At 46.8% G+C, this 20,417-nt stretch overlaps 1 protein-coding gene across 1 annotated transcript in view; it reads left to right on the top strand.

Annotated features, from left to right (window-relative positions):
- ZNRF1 (zinc and ring finger 1) overlaps nucleotides 1-20,417 on the top strand; it is a 235,969-nt gene that overhangs the window by 174,148 nt on the left and 41,404 nt on the right. The gene's annotated exons all lie outside the window — the stretch shown is intronic.

Genomic DNA, 20,417 nt, shown 5'->3' with positions numbered 1-20,417 from the left:
GAGGCTGTGCCTAGTGCTGGTGAACTACCACATGTGGATCCGCAGCATCGCAAGGGTCAAGGACACGGGTTGGGCAGGCGCAGCTTCAGTTAGGCGCTGTGCAACTGTACCGATCGCACACCCCAAGAGCCAGACTGCTTTCTCTTGATCTTTTTAAAGGTTTTTCTCACCTTTGTTGCCCAGGTACAGTGTGATTCGCTCTGTCATACTTATTAAATTAGGGGGTGAGCAAACTTGAGCTGCACCCCTCCCCCCTTCCATTGTGCAAATGGTTGGCGTCCCCCAAGATGGGTTACTCTAGAGAGATCTATATCTCTTTCATCGATCAGTCCTGGTAGGAGATTGTTCCTCTCTGGGTGTGGGGTATCTGCCTCTGTGCCTGTGTGTGTGAGTTTATTCCTTTTAAGTAACTTGAAGAGAAACCAAATGGGGGGGCTTTGAGCCACTGGTGGGCAGTATGGCTGCCTGGTGAATACCCTTCACACACAGGGGCGCAGAGAGACAGGTAACCAATACCCAGAAAGAAACAAATACCTCCTACCCAGACCAAGAGAGGGAAAGACACCCAGTCACACAGCGCACAGAGACAGAAACCCAGCACCCAGAAATACCCCACCTAGACAGAAAAACAGAGGCCTAGGCACAACATACCCAGACAGACCAACACAGGTGGACACACCACATAGAGAGAGAGAGACACAGGCAAACATATCGACTCGCACACAGAGACCGACCACAGACACACTCCTCACAATGCCCAGACACACAGGCCACATACCACAAAGGCCAGGGCTGGAAAAGTCAAAAACAAAACTTAGGTGCCATCCAAAACTTTTATGAGCTGACAAAACCTCCATCTCACCCTACCCAACTATTTTTATTTTTGCTGTTTTCACTAATTTTTCCTATTTTTCCCTCTTTCTTCTTTTGCCAATGTTTTTCTCATGCTTTGATTTATTTTTATTTAAAAATCAGCTGCAGCTCCAACAGTCGCAGTAAGATGAAGATACTTAATTTAACACAATCATACATATAAGATAAGAGATTACAGACCATCCAAGGCACAAGTATTTTTTTACACTGCACATTACTAATTATTTAGTTCAAATGCTTGCTGAAACAGCCATGCCTAACGTGTTTTTTTTCCTGATGGACCTGCTATAAGTTTTGTTTTTTTTTTTATCCTCTTTGCTTTTTATTCTCCCCATCTCCTCATTCTCTCCAGCTTCTTTGCCCATTCCCCTCCCCAATCTGCCCACATTTTCTTTTCCCTTTGGATGGGCAGCAGGCATGATCTCTCTCCTGGGTAGGGGCCCGGCAGCAGCAGGGTCTGAGGCCTGGGTTGTGGAACACCTTGGTGACTGTTGCCATGGCCAGTTCTGCCACAGAGTAAGCTGCTGCCCACCTGGGCCTGCCACAGCAGAAGCTCCTCTCGTTTGCCCAGCAGCAGAGATGCATGGCTAAGTCGTCTGGCAGCTCCCTCCCTCCTGAGCCTGCTATGTCGCCATGGCAAAATGGCTCGACAGAATAACCATTTTTTCTTTCCTGCTTGGGCAGCCAGTCAAGATTATTCAAGGTCCCACCCATGGATTGTGTGTCCCCTAGTTTGCTCATCCTTGTATTAAACAGGACCCACATTCCAGACAGTGCTCCTTGCTATTTGTACTGGTTGGCAGATAGCAGAGGTAGATGAATTTCTCCTAGGACAAGCAGGATGGTAGTGTTCGCACTTGGGTGACATCCAATGGAGCCCGGCATGGAAAAATTCAAAGTTTCTAGAAACTTTGACTGGTATACTGAGTATGCCCAGCACGCTACTGTCCATGTGGGGTCCCTCTTCAGTCTTTTTTTTTTTTTTTTTCCATGGAGCTGTCATCTCACGGTTTGGAGCTTGTGCTCTACTTTTTTGTTTCGGAAAGCTTTTTTCCTGGTCGATTCATAGACTTTCCTGCACTGGATCCCTCTCCATTCTTCCCGGTTTAGTTAGTTGAGCGGCATAGTAAGTTTTGGGTTTTTTTTGTTTTTTCTTCTTCCTCTTCTGTATGGTTGCTTCCCAATGGTGTCTCCCTTGGTGCCTGCTGGTCATCGACTGCTTGCCGGATCTTTTTCAAAATGGCGTCGGGTTCTTTAATGCCCCTACTGTCCCTGGACCATGTCTCTTACAGATCCGCATGAGGTATGTGTCCTCTGCCTGGGGCCATCACACGATATCTGGGGATGTCTCTATTGCGACCAGATGACCCCAAGGGCCGGCGCGCCTGCCTGGATAAAATGGAGTAACTCTGGTTTGATCCCTTGATTCTGGTGTTGGGGGGAATAGATTTTGAAAGGCCGAGGGGGGAACCGCTGGACACTGAACCCTTGCTGTCCACCCCTCCGGGGCCCTTGATGGAGGAGTCACGGATCAGCAGTCATCGGTGTCTTCCTGCTCCAGGATGTTGGCATCGTCTCCTTCCTCCTCGGCACCGGGGAAAGGACCGGACTGAGCACCGTGGGAAGTCGAGGAAATATCAACACCGCTCTCCGTCTATGCACTGCACTGGTCTCAAATCAGCACTAGTGCCTGCAGTGATGCCCCTGTAGTGACCCCACGGAGAGGAGGCAACGCCCTCCATCAAACCCGGGAATCCCAGGCATTCCCCACAGATACTGGTGCCAGGCACTGATCTCTCTCGGGGCTCCGAGGGAGATCCGGTGATGCCGCTTTCTCTAGCCATCCTCTCTTTGGCAGATTTCCAGGAGGAGTTGAAGCACAGGTGCAACTGGTGATAGTCCTGCAGGGTATCAAGCTGCTGGTGTTGGAGCCTGCACTCTGGCACTGCTGCTGGAGTGCCTTTGTCCTTGGTGTCTTTGCTACCTCACCAGGGAGATGTTATCCTCCTGCCTCGTACCTGTCTACAATGTGGGAATCCTAGGGGCCGCTTCAGATAGCGAGCCAACAGACCAGCTAGCACCCCAGCCAAGCCCTGCTATGGGGTTTTGACTGGCTGCAAGGGAGCATATGCCAATTGATCGTACCATTGATGCTGAGCCCTCCGGTCGGAGGCTGGCTGTGGTTCTTTGTAGACAGTTGGCCCAGTATTACCTTGGACCAATGGGTTCTGTCCATCATATGTCAAGGGTATCTGTTGAACTTTGAGTGTTCCCTCATACTCTCCCTCGTGCCCCTCTTGGGGTCAGTCCTTGAATCAAGAAATACTCTTGACAGAGCTCTCTGCTCTCATAATGGCCAGGGTGGTTGAACCCGTTCCACTGCGGCAGCAAGGGTGGGGTTTCTACTCTCGCTATTTCCTGATTCCAAAGAGAACAGAGGGGTTCTGCCCTACTTTAGACCAGAGAGCCTTGAACAAGTTCCTGAGAAGAGAAAAGTTCAAGATGGTCTCTGGGCACCCTCAGGCCAAGGACTATCTTCTTTGCAATCAGGCACGCGCTCTGGTGTCCCTTGTAGGAGAGGCTCACTGGAGCCCAGCAGGTCTCGGCCTGCCACATGCTCAGACTTCTGGGTCACATAGTTGCAACCATCCATGTTTTTCCCTTGGCTCGCTTACACATGCGCAGAGCTCAATGGAATTTGCGGTCCCAGTGGCAGCATGCCATCCAGGACCTCCATGTTCGCATCTGCATTGCTCCTTCCCTCCAGACTTCCTTGTCATGGTGGGAGCATCTGCCTAATTTGGAGCAGGGGGTTCCTTTTCAGTCTCTCCCTACCCAAGTTGTGCTTAGCACGGTTGTCAGCCCTGGGTTGGGGCACCCATGTTGAAGGGCTTCTACACACAGGGTCTGTGGTCTGCTCAAGGAAGCTCAGTGCCAGATCAGCTTCCTGGAGCTTCAAGTGATCTGTTATGCACTGTGGGCATTCTGAGATCTCCTATTCAACAAAGCGGTCCTGATACAGACAACCAAGTGATGATGTAGTCCATCAACAAGCAGGGAGGAACAAGGTCTTTCCTCCTGTGTCAGGAGAGTGTTCACATGTGGTCATGGGCTCGGTTCCAGGGCATGCTGCTACGAGCCATGTATCATGCCCAGACAGAAAATGTGGTGGCAGACCAGCTGAGTCTAGCCTTCTGACCCCACGAATGGTCCCTGTTTCAGGCTGTGGCAGATCAGATCTTCCGTCTCTGGGGAACTCTGGACATGGATCTCTTTGCCTCCCCCTGCAACAGCAAGGTGGAAAAATTCTGCTCCCTATACAGGCGTGATGACAAACCAGCCTAACACTTTTGCCCACTGTTGGAGCATGGGCCTTCTGTATATGTATCCTACACTTCCTCTGGTGATTGAAAACTCTACTGAAGCTCCAGCAGGACAGGGGGACCATGATCCTCATAGCCTTTCACTGGCCAAGGCAGATCTAGTTCCCGCTCCTGTGGGATCTGTCAGTCTGGGAACCTCCACAGACCTCCTCACACAGAATCAGGCCAAGATGTGCAATCCCAACCTCAGGGTGTTCTCTCTAACAGCCTGGATGTTGAGGCTAATTCTGCAGCCCCTTGACCTGTCCTGATAGCTTCCAGGAAGCCCTCCACTAGGAAGACTTATGGCCTGAAGTGGAGAAGGTTTTCTGTGTGGTGTGAGTCACGGCCTGGACCCGTTCTCCTGCTTTACACCAAAATTACTTTATTATCTACTACTCCTTTCAGGTGCTAGCTTGAAGACCAACTCCGTCATCTAGGCCTACCACCAAGACATGGATGGTGCACCCATCTCTGCAACCCATAGTTTTTTTTTTGCGGGGTCTGCTTCAGTTGAAGCTCCCATGCAGCCTCCTGCTGTGTTCTGGGACCTTAATGTGGTGTTAGCTTGGCTCATGAAGGAGCCTTTCGAACCACTGCGCTCCTGTTACCTGAAGGTTCTGACCTGGAAGGTCCTGTTTTTGGTCATGCTCAGTGAGCTTCAGGCTTTGATGTACCCACCATACACAAAATTCTTTCCTGATGGGGTGGATCTGCATATTTGCCCCAAATTCCTGCCTAAAGTGGTGATAGATTTCCATCTTAACCAGTCAATTGCCCTACCCACATTTTTTTCCCAAGCCTCATTCGCACCAGGGCAAATGGGGCTTGCATAGTTTGGATTGCAAGAGAGCCATGGCCACCTACCTGGAGCGGACAGCAGACCACAGGCAGTCCACGCAACTCTTCATCTCTTTTGACAGGAATAGATTGGGAGTTGCTATTACTAAGCAGAACCTGTCCAACTGGTTGGAGGACTGCATCTCCTTCTGCTACACTCAGGCAGGACTGCAGCTTTGGGGGCAATGTCAAGGCTCATTCTGTCAGAGCCATGGCGACTTTGGTGGCCCACTTGAGCAGTCCCCTTGGATGAGATCTGCAAGGCTGCAACATGGGGTTCTCTCCATACTTTTGCCTCTCACTACTGTCTGGACAAGGATGGCTGATGCAATAGCGGTTTCGGCCAGTTTGTTCTTCGGAATCTTTCAGCTGTAGAACCCAACTATTCCTCCCTAGGGCCCATTGTTCGAGTTTGGGTTCAGGCTGTCTTCCTCTGTTACTAACAGCACCAGTGTTGTGCCTGTTGGTGCATAGTTAAGTGTTTGTTGGTCCCTTCATTGTTTGGGAGTAGCCTGAGCTAGGGATTTGCTCATGTGTGAGGACTACCATCCTGTTTGTCCTAGGAGAAAGAGTTGCTTACCTGTAACAGGTATTCTCCAAGGACAGCAGGATGTTTGTCCTCTCAAAACCCGCCCGCCACCCTGTGGTGTTGGGTTTCTCCTAAATTTGTTTTATTTTTTTTGTAATTCTGTTACGAGACTGAAGAGGGACCCTGCGTGGACGCATGGATAAGTGGCATGCTGGGTGTGCTCAGTGTGCCAGGCTCCATCCGATGTCACCCATGTGAGGACTTAACATCCAGCTGTCCTAGGAGAACACCTGTTACAGGTAAGCAACTCTGCTTTTGCCTCTGCAGGCTGGAACATTTATTATAACTTTTACTTTTTTTTTTAATGTAGCACTGACAGGGTAACCAATGTTATATAAAGTAAACAGCTCAGTACAGGGATACAATTAATGATTAACGTTACGCAAGAACAGTAGGTGGAGTTCCCTGCTGCAAAGAGCTTGTACTATGTAGAAGGAAAGAGGTGGAACAAATGAGGATTGGGGCATTTGCAAGAATGGTGAGACAGTAAATCAAAGGAGCAGACGGTTGTAAGCAGGGCTTCGAGTTTGCTGTAATTTTGTGGCTATGGCACATGCTGCAATATATAGTGTATGTGTTTAATTACAAGTCAAAGTACAAAATATACAGTAAAAATGTAATATACAAAAAATAAACATCTAATAAATGCACTCTATAGCTTGACAATGTATAAAAATATAATAATCATTCTGTTGGCACGGAATCATGGCAGACTACCCTCCTATGTCCCTCTCCTCACCTCTCCGTTCTCTGTTGCCACTGCCCACTGGTCCTCCAGTTCTTCTGCCATCCCCCACCTTCCTGCACACTCAGCGAGGGGGCTGCTGCTCTCTCTCCACCTCTGCCATGGGCACAGGTTAGGGTATTCACTAGGTAAGGCCCGTTTGAGTTTGCATCCCCTCGGTGAGCCCCCCTGGCACTGCCTTTACTTGCTGCTGCATCAGGAGCCATGAGGTTTGGGGAAGGGGAAAGAGAGAGAGCCGTGAGATCTGAGTGATACCAGGCCCTGCCTGGACCCTGTTAAGAGCAGGAGAAAAACTAGCTTAATGGTTCCTCCTCTCACCGTTAACTTTGGAGCCATTCATGCAATTTCATTTTAAAGGGTTTTTTTTTTGTCCCCACCCCCACACACAAAAATGGGGCACCCAGTGACCTCCCTCAAACTCACTTTTCACATCCCACTTACTCTTAGACTTGCTGGTCATTCCATTACCTTGGCTTTCTACAGGGGGAAACAGGCCAGTTCATTTCAATTCGGTTGCAGTCTCTGGGTAAGTCAGAGCGTGTTGCGATGTCCTTGTAAAACTGCTGTGCCCTTGGCTAGCGCGCGCACAGGTTCCTGATTAAATTTTTTTGGAATAAAGCAATGTGGCCCCCACGAATCACCTCGGAGGAAGGAAGTTGAAATCTCAGGGAGGTCTGAGCATACTGTGATGTCAGACTCGTCGTCCAAGAATTTTTAAAGCTTCCCTGTCGTTGGTTAGCAGTCAGATACAAATTTCTGTGCCAAAGAAGGAAACTCTAGGCCTCATGAAATGTCCACACATCTTGTTTAGCTTAGTTTCCTATAGGGGAACTGCCTTTATAAAATTAAGTTCTGCCTGTTCCTGTATCCCCTCCCCAAATGTTTGGTTGCCCTATTAACTTTTTTTTTTTTTTTTAATTTTGTTTATTAAACTTTTCATTTTCAAAAAGATATTACACAGCTTGTATCATCTCTCAATCATATATTGAACATTCCCATTCAGAAATATATACATAATACATTCTGTGAAACCTAGAAAAAAAATCATTTACTAGCAATTACTACAGAGACTGGCTGATAGTAAAAGAAGCAGTATTAAGTCAGTAATAGTATAACATTATGATTGTGTCTAAACCATATATAAATTCTAACCCCAATTTTAAACTAACTGTTTATCCAATTTCATTCAAATATCTGCAGCAGATAAGCGTGCCTGTTGATCCCCCGTCTCACGCTTTTCCTGTGCCGTCAATGCCCATGAACACTTGGGATCTTTTCTCTTTGTTTTTTTTGTGGGGAGAATTCATTTCGGTTAAATTCTCAAGAAGGTCAAAGTATTGTTAAAGCGGCCTTGTTTAGAGTACATTATGATATCAAGCAGGGATGGAAAAGTCTTGGCTCCAGGTCAGCTACGAACCTGAGAAATGCAAGGCCGAGTCCTGCCAGCATGGAGCCCAGCATCCTTTTGGTTTTTTTACCGTGGCCAGTTTGGGTCACAAGTATCTGGCAGACCCCCAGTACGGGCTCCCAGGAGGTAAGCGCTGGCATTCCCGAGTCCGCCTGGCTTAATATTGACTGGTTATGGACTTTACCTTCAGGAACTTGTCCAGTCCTCTCTTTGAGCCTTGACCACATCCTCCAGCAACATATTCCATAGCTTGAGTGTATGCAGAGTGAAAAAATACTTCCTAAGATTTGTTTTAAATCTGCCGGTTGCTCATTTCATGGAGTGTCCCCTAATCAGTGGTTTTGTTTGTAGCTTTTTAAAATAAATCTCAATCTTCTCTGCTCCAGGTTGGAGCCCTAATCTGTTTAGCCTTCCTTCATAAGGAAGATTTTCCATCCCCTTTATTATTTTGTTGCCCTTCTCTGTACCATTTCTAATTCTGTCTTTTGAGATGGGGCGACCAGAACGGCATGCAGTATTGAGGCTGCGGTCACACCATTAGAGCTATATACAAAGGCTTTATGATATTCCCTCTTGCTTTCCAAATAATTCCTACCATTCTCTTTGCCTCTTTGGCTCTGCGTTCAGCAGTGGTCAAAGATTTCAAGATATTGTCCACAAGGACTCTGATGTCCTTTTCATGCGTGGAGGCTCCTAAGATGTTACTCAGCGTTGTGTACCTATAGTTGGGATTATTTTTCTCTACGTGCATTACTTTGAACTTGTCCATATTATATTGCATCTGCCATATGGATGCCTTGTCTTAGTCTCACGGGGGCCTTCTGCAGTTCCTTATCTGCTGCTGTTTTTTTTAACTCAAAACAATGTCATCTGCAAATCTGATCACCTCACTCATTGATCCTTTCTCCAGATCATTTTATGAATAAACTGCATAGCACAAGTCCTGGTACCAGACCCCTGGGGTGCTCCACTAATGACCTTTCTCCATTTGGAAAACTGATCATTTAGTCTTATCCTCTGTTTCTTGGGGGTTTTTTTGTGTTTTGTTTTGTTTCTTTATTCAGTTACCAAGCCACAATAGGGCACTGCCTCCAATCCCATGACCTCCCAACTTTCTGAGGAGCCTTCCATGAGGGACTGTCAAATGCCTTCTGAAAATTCAAGTAGACTATATCAACCACCTCGCCTTTGTCTACCTATTTATTACACCTTCAAAAATAAAATCTAATAAATTGATAAGGCAAGACTTCCTTTTTCAAAACCCTTGACTTCCCCCATTAAACCATGTCTGTTTATGGTCTGCATGGATGTTAGGCTTGGCAGTCTACGGTTTCCCGAGTCACCTCTGGTCCTTTTTAAAGATGGGTGTCACATTGGCGGCCCTCCAGTCTTCAGATGCTGTGGCAATCCTAAATGACAGGTTGCAGATCACCCCAAGCTGGTCTGCAATTGGAGTTCCTTCAGCGCTGGGGTGAATAACATCCGGTCCCAGTGATTGTTATTCTTCAGTCAGTCTGATTCATTACATCCTCCAGTTTCGCGGTGATTTCATTTTGTTGCTTGGTCATCACCATCAAAACATTTCTGGTGTGGGTATAAGCCGGACACCCTCAGTAAAGAGAGGCAGATATTTCATGTAGCTTTTCTGCTATTTCCTTCTCCTCCCTGAGCGCCACTTTAATCCTTCAGTAGCCCATCTGACTCCCTCACAGGCTTTTTGTTTCAAATGTACTTGGAAAAAGCTTTTGGTACAAGCAAGCTTCTTTTCAAATTCTCTCTTAGCCTGCTTAGTTACTCTTTCACATCTAACTTGCCAGTGCTTTATCCTCTTCTGTCTTCCTCATTTGGATCTGCTTTCCATTTTTTGAAGGATGCCCTTTTGGCTTTAATTGTCTCGATCCGCTCGCTATTAAACCAGGCTGGCAGTTGTTTGGTTTTTCCTTCTGTCTCTGGTGCATAGGACCCATCTTTTTGTCTGGGCATCAAGGATGGTAATTTTTAAACCATGTCCACATCCCCTGCACGTTTTTAACCTTGTGAATTGCTCCTTTTAGATTTTATTTTCTAACCAAGTCCCTCACTTTATCATGGTCTCCCTTTTTTATAGTTAGATGCTACTGCCGTAGTTTTCCTTAGTATTCGACCTCCAGTGATGATGTCAGATTTAATTACATTATGATCACTTGTTACCAAGTGGATCCCCCACTTTATCTCTTGAACCAGATCTAATGTAGTTCCCCCAGCTCTCATCGGTTCCATGACCCAACTGCTGTGTGAAGCAGTCATTGATGGCATCTAGGAACTTGTCCAACTTTGCACTTCCTGATGTGACACTTATCTAGTCAGTACTCGGGTAAATGAAGTCTCCCATTATTAGTGTATTGTCCATTTTTTTTCAGTATTTTAGTCTGTTTCCTGATCCTGGCCAGGCGAGCAGTGACATGTCACCACTACTATATGCTTCCCTTGAACCCTTATTGATAGAAATTCCAACGGTAGAAGAGGGCAGTTTGTTTCCTGCAAAACTTTTATCCTTAACATATAGTGCCATCTCTCCACCAACTGGATCCGCCCTATCCCATTGATATAATTTGTACCCTGGTGTCACGGTATCCCTACTGGTTATCTGCCTACTAAGTCTCCGAGATTCCTATGTCTGTATCTTCCTTTTATGCCCGACATCTTAAAGTAGGTTTATTTATATTTCTGTTTTTATATGTAACCACAGTCTGCTTATCAGAACCTGCAGGCAGTTTCGGAGTCCTTTTTTTATCTGAGTGCTCTGTATTTAAGTATACCTTGGCTCTGTCCGATTTTACAGCCATCTTTCTATTGGAACATTGACTTGATGTGCCAGCATCCTTTGAAGATACCGCCCTCTGAATCATGTGCTACAGAGCAACTTTTGATTTCCCCCAGAGTCTAGTTTAAAAGCTGCTCTATCTGTCTTTTAAATGTTAGCACCAGCAGCTTGGCTCCCCTCTGGTTAAGGTAGAGCCCATCCCAACGGAATAGGCTTCGTGTTGCTCAGTTCCTAACAAGTCTGAAATGCTGTTCTCCGCATCATCGTCAAATCCACACATTGAGACCCTGGAGTTCAGCCTGCCCCTGGGGTCCTGTGTGTGGAAATGGGGAGCACTTCTGAGAATGCAACCCTGCAGGTTCTGGATTTGAGTTTCCTACCTAAATTTAGCCTCCAGAACTGGGCTCCCAAAGTTTGGCACCATAGAAACATAGAAATGACGGCAGAAGAAGACCAAACGGCCCATCCAGTCTGCCCAGCAAGCTTCACACACTTTTTTCTCTCATACTTATCTGTTTCTCTTAGCTCTTGGTTCTATTTCCCTTCCACCCCCACCATTAATGTAGAAAGCAGTGATGGAGCTGCATCCAAGTGAAATATCTAGCTTGATAAGTTAGGGGTAGTAACCGCCGCAATAAGCAAGCTACACCCATGCTTATTTGTTTTACTCAGACTATGTTATACAGCCCTTATTGGTTGTTTTTCTTCTCCCCTGCCGTTGAAGCAGGGAGCTATGCTGGATATGCTTGAAGTATCAGTTTATTCTTCTCCCATGCTGTTGAAGCAGAGAGCCATGCTGGATATGCATCGAAAGTGAAGTATCAGGCACATTTGGTTTGGGGTAGTAACCGCCGTAACAAGCCAGCTACTCCCCTAGCATGGACTGGAAAGTAGCTGCTGCTCAGTTGGGCCCATACAGGAGCTACTGCTGCAATCAGGCTTGCAGCAAGGGTAGAAAGGGAAGAAAAAATAAAGCAAACAAATCTGTGGATAAAAAAAGAGTGCAAAGGGAGGGGGGGGGGAAGCTATGAAGAGATTATTTTTGTTTTCCCCCTTGCGCCTAAGTGTGTGATTTTCTTAAATGTCCACTCTTATTGAGCACACACAAAGCTGCCACTGTCTGTTAATGCCCTCGGTCACCAGTGAACTCCATTTGTTGTTTAGTTTCTAATGTTGAATGATGTGCTTATTCCACAGAAATTCACATTACTGATGTCATAACAATGTGCAAATATCTGTACCAAAGGAGAACTAAGCATCACAAAATGTTCACACTTCCTGGGGGGGGGGGGGGGGGGGGGTTTGTGTGTTGTTTTTTTGAGAGGAAGTTAATCTTTGATTTTTGGTTGCTTATTGGCCTGTGAAGCCTCCTTGCCCCATCTTGAGTCTGATTAGCCTGTGGTTCCTGGGAGCCCAGGGACCTGGACAGTTTTGGCTTGGCTCCCTGCACCACTTGGTCATGAAGATGTCTGATTTCTGGGGCACAGTTATTCTGTAATGGAAATGGCAGAGTTAAAAAAAAAAAAAAAAAAAGGCAGTATTTGAAAGTCTCATCTCTCCTCTAGGATATTTATTTTTAGGTCCTTAAGTTTCACCTCACTGGGTTTCTAGTGCAGACTCTGCACTTATTGTAACTATCGTCCTTTAGGCTGGCTTGATTCTATATTTCCCTGAGATGTAGCCTACAGCATTGGACATATGTGGAAACGCAGAATATGATGGCAGATAAAACTGCAGCTCCCCCTTCAGGCTGCCCATTTTCCAGTCCTCCTGCAGTACCATGGACCCTCTTTGATCTTTAGCTTTGTCCTCACTTCCCCACCTCTGTCCGTCCATGAATTCTGATTTTTTTTTTTTTTTTTTTTTGCCATCACTGTCACCTCTACTTGGGAGGGTGTTTCATGTGACCATCGTTCTTTCTGCGAGGAGCCTTAGTATTGCTAGCCATTTCCATAGCGTAACTAGATGTACGCAGCGCTGACGTCGTATGAGATTTAATTGATTTAATATGAAAGCTTTATCTTATTTTTTTTGTTGAACATAAAGGTAGATTCTTGTGACCTTTGTATATTTAGAGTTTAGTTTGCATCTCCTACCTTCACACTGTTTTTAGCAACATGTTGCTTTGAGTGTGGTCACTATTCTGTTACAAAAGTTCATTTGACTTTCATCTTTAAAAATAAATAAATTATATGCCATCTTTTAATGATCCAGAAGAGACATAAGGAGCTTGTCTGAATTCTACTTTCACAAATCAGACAACCATTACCACGGATTAACACTTCTTTAGCACTACTAAATGTACCCAGAGCTATATAAATATACTTATGAGATGATTTATGAGATGGTCCCTTTTCTGTGTAGAGCTTACAGTCTAGTCAAGGCAAACATACAGGACTTGTAAGAGATTTTGGGAATGTCTTTTATTAAGAAAAGAGTAAAACAGTTCTGATCAAGAGAATCAGGTTGATATTTAAAAGCAGCTACATAAAGTTGGGGTTTTAGACTAGAATAAGGCCAGAGGGGAGGGAGCATGAGACACCAACTAAGGCAGACTAGTTGAGGCAAGCATGGAGGGAATCACGGCGTTCCTGTTGGTGGAGGAGATGGGCAGAGTTGGGTAGTTACTTGCCAATGAGCGGCATTCATGAAGAGGTAAGACCAGAGGTTGTGAGGAGCTGCAGAATGAATGGATTTAGTGAGTAAGCAAAGCTTGAACTCTGTTCAGATAGAGAACCACTGTAGTGTCTTGAAGAGGAGTTCTATGGACATAGAGAAACTGGTGAAAGATGAGCTGCACAGCTGAATTTTGAATATGTTGTAGTGGAAAGAGATGGTTCACTGGGAAACCTGTGAGGATCAAGTTACAGTAGTCTACGTAGGAAGTGGTGAGGAAGTGAATAAGAGTTTTGGTGGTGTGCTCGGAAAAGAAGGGTCCATTTTTAAGGGTTACAAAGAGAAACCATAGGTTTTAGTAGTATTTTGGATGTGTGTAGAGGAGGAGAAGAGTCAAATGACCCCAAGATTATAGGCTGTGAGGGGACTGAGAGATGACAGTTTATACACAGAAATGGAAAAAGGGGACGAGAGTTTGAGGAAAGACAAGTTGGTCATGGGACATTTGGGTCAGATAAGCAGGTCTAGGTTTGGGACGGGGTTCATGATGAAATTTCTGATATACAGAGGTAAATCTGGTGGGGGACTTGACATAAAGATGGTACTAAAGCCATGGAAGCAGATCAGAGCAACATGGGAATGAGTATAGGGAGAGAAGAGGGCGCAGGACAGAGCTCTGAGGCACTGATTGATAGAGGGATAGAGAGAGGATCCACCAGAGAATATACTAAAAGCATGGTGGAAGAGGTAAATGAGGAGAATCAAGACAGAACAGTGTCTTAAAATCTGAGAGAACAAAGTATTAAGGAGTAGGTGATCAGCGGAGCCAAAGGAGCAGATAAGTTGGGGAGAATGAGTATCAAGTAAAGGCTCTATACTTTGGTCATAAACAAGTCACTGAAGACTTTGGCAAGGGCGGTTTCTGTGGAACGCGGAGGGTGAAAGCTAGATTGGAGTGGTTCAAAAATGGCTTGAGATGGAAGAGTCACATTCAAGTAATCGGATGCAAAAGAGGAGAGAGATGGGACAATAATTAACAGGGTAGGTAGGGTCCAGTGTGGGTTTGGGAAATACCATCTTAGCATAATTGTGAAGGTAGTGGGAACAGTTGCAGTGCAAAGTGATAGAGGATATGACAAAAGGGATGGCTGCGGCAGGAAGAGCAGAGGAGCTGGGTGCAAGTGGTTTTAGAGGAACTAGTAATGAACTTGTAGGAGGGAGAGATGGACGATATATTTCCTCTGATCTCAGAAAATGGGTGAGAGGGTGGCAGGGCCAAAGGAAGAATAGGAGAATGAAGTAAGATAGGTAAACTGGTGGAGAACTCAAGATTAATCTTGTAAACCTTGTTAGGGAAGTAGTCAGTCATAGTTTGGGCAGAGAGTGAAGAGGAGGAGAAGTGGAGGGAGGTGAGTGTGGCAAGAGTTAGTCGAGGGAGTTTGTCAGCTGGATATAGAAGTCTTGCTTGGTAGCAGGCTGGAAGGAGGTCATGAATATGAAATGTATGAAGTCAGCGTGGGATTTTAGCCAGACTGAGCACAGGAACGTGGGAAGTGGATACTGGAGGTGAGCCAAGGCTGGGGTTTGGTATGCCTTGGAGAATGTGGAAGGGGAGGGGCAATTTTGTCCAAATCAGAGGAGAATTAAGTGTTAGAAAAACTGCCTCATCAACAGACTGTCTACATAGAGGAGAAATTACAGTAGTGGAGAAGATAAAAGGGTTAATAGCCTGGAGATACCTGAAGGTGGTGGTGGTGACTGGACAAGACACTGGGGGAGGGTAGTTAAATGTGAAAGTTTCTAAGATGACGGTCTGAAGGGAAGAACACAGGGGATATGTCAAACAGAGAGCAATTGGAGGAAAGGACTAGGTCAAGGCACTGGTCATGATGGTGAGTAGGGATGGTAAAGCAGAGTTGGAGGTCAAGTGAAGAGTTAAAACAAGGCATACAAATCAGGATTATCAGCCTGGATGTTAGTCTCCAAGGATGAGGGAAGAGGAAGTGATATTCAAGGAAGAAGGAAAGCTAAATGTTGGCGAGAGGAGAGAGATTTGTCAGGGGGGGGGGGGTGTAAGACAAATGACAGCTCGAGGGAGAGGGGGTGGATGGAGCGGGCCTCAAAAACCACTTGATCATTTGCTTACTCTCTGTGCAGCAGCTAAATGAGTGTTGCTGTCTCAGACTTCCACTTGTCAGGAGGATTGAAAACCGGAGGCCTGGAAGATGTCAGGAAAATCTCCAAGGTTTTGTTGAAGCTTGCCCCGGCAGAACATTTTGTACACCTGAGGAAGGCGAAGCATTGATGAGAATTTGGAATGCTGAAATGTAATTACCTGGATGCAGGGCGGCTAACCTGCAGGTCTTTGCATGCCTTTGGTCAGGTGCCATGTGATTTGATTAAACAGGTCTCAGCAGCCGTGGCGCTTGAAAGAAAAGTTCTTAAGATTGCAGTGGGCCAGTCACTCCCACCCCTCGTAAGGCTTTGCTTGGGTAAAGACTTTAGGTGTTATTGGGGACTGTCATGTGAAAATCACTATGAAGGAGACCTTGGAGAGAGAGGCTGTCAAGGTGTCATTCTGTCGTGCATGATTTGGAAGACTGCCAAAACAATATCAGTCCTCAAAACACAGTCCTATTTCAAAAAGAACTAAAACACGTGCCCTAGAGAGAGAGCAGTGAATCCGCTGCCTCCTAGCTGGCTCAGCTGGGGATTAGGATGGAGTGATGGCAGTGGAGGACAGTCACTGGTCCTGACTGCCCTTCATCACACGTGGTTGCTAAGAGCACAGTTCTCCCCGGCGCCAGACTCCTCCGTGCAGCATTCACCAGCACTGTGTGGAAGAGGAGGGGAAGGGGAGATACGGATGGGGCAAGCAGCTGCAGATTTTGCAGGGTACACCCATGTAATCGGAGATGGGAGTTTTATCCTGCCTGGCAGTTAGCTCTCACACCCCCAAACCTCCCATATTTTCTGGGGGTGGAGAGGGAATAAGAAGCAGTGAGAGTGCAAAACCTTTCAGTTGCATTATTTTCGTTGTTAAACAGGAAGGAGGAGGTGGCTTTTGTTTTGTAGGATTTTTAGTGTGCTTTCCCCCTGCCTCTTTTGGATGAGGGCTGATTTGAAATTGAGAAAGTAGGTCGGGGTCAGAGGTGAGAGAAAAAATAAATAAATGAAGTCCACCAGCTACTGTGATATTTAGGGAAGTTTTTTTTTGTAATTGCTCTCAGAATAAGACCCCCATCATGGTCCTTTTGCTCATGCTAGCCACTGGCTTATTTCTTGGCTCTTTGGCTTTAGTTTAATCTTATTCCTATATTTCCTTTTGTTTTAGCCTAATGTGTTAAAGGAGTGTAGCTTCCCTTGTGGCCTCGGCATCTTTTTAAGAATCTTTCCATGAGGCTCCCTGAAACATCTCTGTGCCGCCTTCATACTTTACTTGATGGATGCACTTGTCCACCTGAGGCTAAAATCTCAAATATCTGGCTTGCTCCCCTTTCCCTAGGATTGTATTTCAGACAGCCCTTGGGGGGGGGGGGGGGGGGAAATGGCGGGTGCATGGACATCCTGAAAGAGGAGTAGGGTCACAGGTCTGCTAAGGAATACACTTTATCATTATTAGTTTGGTTAGTTGTAGGCCCTGTGCAGTTCGCTCCTGCTTTCTTGGGCTTCCATCTCAATCTGAACTGACTTTTTTGGCCAGGGCTACTCTTACCATGAGCCGCCTTGTTGCAACCACCCCGGGCGGCTTTCTCCGTATTTTTTTCAAACCCTACCCTCCCCCCCTCGCTTCCTTCATAGCCAAACCATTCTAGTGAATTTTTCAGCCAGGGGCCATGGACAGTCTCCATGGCACCTTAAGCCTGAGGATTTGGTGTCGCCACTGCACAGTGACGGCGACTCCTCTCTTCTCCCCCCCCCCCCCCCCCCCCCCCCCCCCGATTCCTGGGGCTAGGCCCATTTGCCTCCCCAGCAGCCCCGGTCAGCCTGAAGAGCAAAAGCTGTGCTCTGGCTCTTCTGCCTGGCGGTCTAGCACTGATGCAGAGACGTGGGGCTGGCCCCCACCCTCATTGCTAACTGTATTTAGAAGGGACATTTTATTGCCAGAATTGGCTGAGAGGCTGTGATTCTTGTTCCTTTAAGGAGCAGCAGGACTGGGATTATGCTGTTTATCCCTACGGGGCTCCTTCCCACTGTACGGTGTTTCATGTCCATATCGGCAGCAGGAGGTGTCACTTACTATGAGTCGGAGCCTTCTGAGGCCTGTGAAACCAGGTAGAGCTCATTCTGCATATCAGGACCCGGGGGCAGCGACTGATTAGACAAGGGCTAGGGAACAAACATTTGTGAACAAATAAGATGAAAATAACCACATTCCTAAATATTTTCATGCAAAATAATGCAGGGATGTGTAAAAATAAGTTGAGCTGTCTTCCCTTTACTACTTGGCGACAATGCTGCAGAAACCCTAGCCGTGTGTCTGAAAATGCTGAAGTACAGTCCCAGGTGACCAAAATGCAGGGCTGCTCCGGTCCCCGAGGTGGCAGGGGTGTTAAGCTGCTTGACTGAACGTTTTACTTTCCTCTTAGAACACTCCTTCAGAAACTTGCAAACAGCCAGCTCGGCGGTGCACGCCACAGCAGCATTTTCAGCGTGAGGATGGCCACGGTGGGAATGCTTCAGGAAGGGGAAGAGCATGCTCTGTCGGTTGAACGGATGCATGGTCCGTTAATGTGGTTTGCCCAAGCTCTCCACTCCAGTGACAGGACGAGCACAAAAAGGTTACGTGCTCAGGGTGAAACAGAGCAGGGATTAGAACTCAAGAATTTCCCGAGCCTTAGTTCTTGGCTCTCACCTCGCAGCCCTAGCATCCTTGTGAAAGTGAAATCCATCTGCCGCTCCGTGCATATTTTCTAAATTCTTCTGCCTGTGGAAGATAAAATTCCAGATGTTACTATGTAATTGAGTCTCCAGGTTCAGAATGGAGCCCTGTCCTCTGCTTCACCCCCAGCCCCAAGTACCCCTTTATACTAAAGACATAAACAGCTGCCCTGCATGCAGTGCAGTCATTCGGCAAACTAGACATCACCCTAAAACAGCAAAACCCATGCTCCCCTGCAGACACGGGTGGGGTGAACCCGGTGCCTGCTCCAGGTGTTGGCGTGCACTGTTCCCTGGACGCAGGCGTGCAGTTGGCAGCAAAGTGCAGAACTGTAATGTGTGTGTGTGTGTGTGTGTGTGGGAGTTTTGCCTTCTACTGGAGGAGCACAGAGGCCCAGCAACCCCACCAGTAGGAGGTGAAAGAGGGGGATGGATTCTGCTGGGGGTAGAGGGGAGAGAAAGAGTATAGTGCTAGATGGGGGGGGGGGGGGGTGAGAGAGGAGGAGGTGCTTATACTGGAGCTGTTGCTGGGTTGAGGGTGGGAGAGAGGATGGGATACTGGGTAGAGGGGGGGGGGGGGGATGCTGTACCAGATCTGTGCCAGAGCTATCTTTGGTAGGAGGAGAAAGGAAAAAGCTGCTCCTGGCATGGGTGGATGTGCATTGCAGCAGTTCCCACCAAAAAAAAGTGCGACTTACATGAGGCAGTGCCGTACAGCAGCGGCAGCAGACAGGAGCAGATCAGACGAGGTGTGCTGTCTCCCTCATCCCTCCATATCTTTGCACCAATTGAGGGCAGGAGGAGGTGCCTGGATGTGTTTAGCCCGAGTTGGGGGGGGGTGGTGGTGGGGGTAAGATGTATTTCTGACCTTACTGCTATTTGAGAGGTGGGATGGGAGGGGGAGGAGGTGGCCGCAGGGTTGTGCTTGGGAAGAGGAGAGATGCAGCTGGGGGCCAGGCCTAGGATTAGCAGCGTGCGGAAGGGGGGAAAAGCAGTGTTTGGAAGCGCTGTTTCCTTCTTTCTCTCATGTTGCATTGGATACAGAGTCCAGCTGCTTGGGGTTTTCAGTTCAGTTTTTTTGGTTTCTAATTTGCAGTCCCTTTATTCTGTATCTGGTGAACTCTGTCTGTCTGTGTTCTGCATATATGACTGTATGGTGAGGATTTCTGCTAGAATGTAGTTTCTCTCTAGCAATCTGTAATCGGACAGTTTGCTTGGTCTCCCCAGTAAGGTGGTGTGTTGGGTGTCTTAGGGTGCACTGTAATATTTGCAGTACTGCCTTTTCACTGCTCAGGTTGTGCTGGGAGGTGGGGCTGATTTATTGTGGTGGGTTGGCTGTATAGTTTCCAAGTAAGTGTGTGTGTGTGTCTGTCATGGTTTTTTTTAGCAACTGCTCTGTGCATGCAAATGTAATATACATATCATAATAAGAGGAAGCCGCTGACACATGGAGCAAACGATGAGCCTATTCAGAGCTCCAAGGAAAAATTCAAAGCGAATTTTAATTTTACAGTCCTTGATACTGCAGTACAGTGGGTGGAAGAGAGCTTCACACAGATGCATCGAATTAGTTCTTTGTTTGGCTTCCTCTGTAATCACAGTTAGCAGAATAGATCATCAGAGCAGATTATGGGCCATTGCTTGAAGCCAGAGCAAGCGTTAGAAGACCAGGCCTCCCAGAGGTATTGATGCTAAAGGTTTGTGCCGGGGATTAGCGGGGCGGTTGCAAGGCAGCGCTCCAGAGCGCATCACCACAACACGGATTCAACTGGCTCGTGCGGAAATAGACCGGCAGATGATTGTCCCCCATCTTGACTGTTTCTTTGGCCAATGGGGTGCAAAAGCTTAACGTTTATTCCTCATTGCTACAAGAGGCTTGTTGTGCTGTCCCCCTTCTGGAACTGCAGAAAATACTGACCTGAAGAAATTTCTACACTTGTTGCACTGAAGGCACTGAATGCTTTCTAAATTTCTAATCTTGCATTTCTTCTGCTACGTCTCCTTGAGGGACCTTTTTGGTCCGACCCAGTATGGCATTTCTGTTCATGTGAACACATTTAAACAATGAGAATGTGCAGTGTCATCGTGCTCTGCTTTTCCACGTAACTTAGCTCTGTTATAAATGCAGAACCTTTATTCATACCAGTGCACAATATTAAATTTCAAAGGTTTAGTGTGGGGGGGGGGGGGAGGGGAATTGCACAAAGCTATGGTTACAGTGCTGAGGATGTCAGATACCCTTGCACTGACTGGCCCTGCCTCCTTGCAGTGTTGCCAGACTCTTGGGAGGAAGAAAAGCA

The sequence above is a fragment of the Rhinatrema bivittatum genome, chromosome 7 (genome assembly GCF_901001135.1).
Source record: "Rhinatrema bivittatum chromosome 7, aRhiBiv1.1, whole genome shotgun sequence".
In the NCBI taxonomy this organism is placed as follows: Eukaryota; Metazoa; Chordata; class Amphibia; order Gymnophiona; family Rhinatrematidae; genus Rhinatrema; species Rhinatrema bivittatum.
Note: the sequence above shows the minus strand (reverse complement) of the source record. Positions and strands in the feature narration are given on the sequence as shown.